The following is a 2340-nucleotide window of genomic DNA, read 5'->3' on the forward strand; positions in this document are numbered from 1 at the left end:
TATACTACAGAAGAAACAAAACTATGGGACTTAAGCCTTCCATGCTTATCTTTTGATAGGACAGCCACAGGCCAACTAAATATTAATTGGTTTGAATATAGATGTATATTTAGATAAAAAGATATAGATAAAAATACACTAATACAGGTTCAGATAAATATACAGATACCAACATAGACAAAAAAAACAGACATAGACATACACAGAGATAGACATGTACAGACAGACATAGACATAGACATAGAAATAAACATCCTGTTGCAAGAGTATCTGCAAACAAAACCTCTTTGCTCCCCTTTTGGCAAGTGTATGACCCAGGATCTCAGGATCACAAATATGAAAGAATATCCAAATACTGTGATACTCAAAAAGACTGTTTCTGTTCTATCCAGATAGCATTCTTCCTATCCCATTCCAATAATCTTCCAGTCAATCTCCTCCATCACGTACCTTTCTTAGACACTAACAAATATTGAAAATGCAGAAAATATGCAAATTGATCCCAGACAATATTTTAGGTATAAAGAGGATTATTTCAAATATGGCTTCTGTATTTTTGAAATTAAGTTAAAGTTTAGAAATCAAATTAGTTATGCACTATTTTGGGCCACCTACTTAATCTACATGTACTTGTAGAAAACTTAGAACATAAAGAATATAATCAAGAAAATAAAAATTACCCACAGTCCCATCACCCAGTTACCACCTAAGTAATATTCCAATATTTCTATATGTCTACATTTTTATACAAATATGAAATAATACTACTCATTTTCTTTTTTTTATTTAATGAAATAACATTGACTTTTTATGTTATGAAATATTCTTCTCAAATATAATTTTAATCAATGTACATAGTCTATCATTTTTTCCCACATACCATTGTTTAAAAGCAAGGCTTTGAAAATCATTATCTTAATCAATATTTTTGTACATCTTTCCTTCTTTAGGATTACTTTCTACAATCAGAAGTATAGGAAAAAAATTGTATTTTAAGACTTTCAAACATACTGCTAAATTTTTCTTCAATGAATGTGTAAAACAAAATTACATTGTCATCAGTAATGTATGAGTGACATTTAGCGACCTTGCAAACACCGCTTCTAAAATATTTTAAATATCTCTCTTTGCTGGCCTCTACCCCATGGCCTCTTGTTTTAATACTCATATCTTAAATATCAGCTAAATGTTGTCAGCCTGTATTACCCAGCTGTTAATTCCTTGTTTGTTTTTATTTATCCATGCTTCATTAAATGCGTTTATCTTTTTTGTTATTGAATGTAAGTGTTTTTTATATATAATAATGTCTACCTTTATATATTATAATGTCACATATACCACAAATATTTTTCCCAGGTCATTTGCCAAGAAATCTTCAAGATGCCAGAAACCAAAGTAAATAGAAAGTGATGTCTGGCAAAAAAAAAAAAAGAAAGAAAGTGATGTCTGGCAATATCAACTATATTAAGTATGAGGAACATCAATTTGTTCATCACAAAAGCACAATGAAAAAGCTTTGCAGCTAATTTCCATGTTACTCTCAAGTAGCAGAAGTGTGTGTGTGTGTGTTTGTGTGTGTGTTTTTATGTGAAATAAAGAATTATTTACGATTTCTTATTCACAGTCTTATAAGAGGGATAAACGTCTATCGGTTGGGATGTCAAAAAAGACTTCAAAGAGGAAATGAATTAGAGAATTTTTATCCTATGGAGAGTCACAAAAGCATGAAAGAACATAAAACATTCAAGGACAGCGAGAAATTCAGTGTGGTAGTAACACTGGATACTGGAAAAAGAGGGGCAGATGATAACTACTGGAAAGCTGAGGTTGGAAACAGATGAAGGTCCCTATGTACAGTTCTGAAAAACGCAGATCTTACTCTGGAAGTAACTGAGCAGCAGAGAAAACAGTCAGCTGGAGAAGTGAGGCCATTAAAATGACCATGAAAAGTTAGACTGTAAACTCCCGAGTAGGAACCAAGTAGCACAGCGTCTTGCTAATCTAGGCTGCCTCTTGCTAATACAAAGTTTATTAACTTCAATGAGTTTTATTAGAAGTGGATACTTAAAAATCAATTATGTAATTTGGTATCATGTTTACATCATTATTAAACTATCGATTTTATTTTGAAGACAATACAGCCTTTGAAGTTAAGATTTGAGATCTCTTCAAAGCCAATAAATCAATCTGTGAATCAATTACCCTCTGTCATAATATTTCAAACAAAATGATTGAAAGAAACTGCATTTTGGAATATTATCTGGAATGAAATTTTCATACACAACATTTCTTCCTTATTAAGGAAATCATAGTTAAACAGTATACTGAATAATCCAAACA

This window comes from Galeopterus variegatus, unplaced genomic scaffold (genome assembly GCF_000696425.1).
Source record: "Galeopterus variegatus unplaced genomic scaffold, G_variegatus-3.0.2 Scaffold8258, whole genome shotgun sequence".
In the NCBI taxonomy this organism is placed as follows: domain Eukaryota; kingdom Metazoa; phylum Chordata; class Mammalia; order Dermoptera; family Cynocephalidae; genus Galeopterus; species Galeopterus variegatus.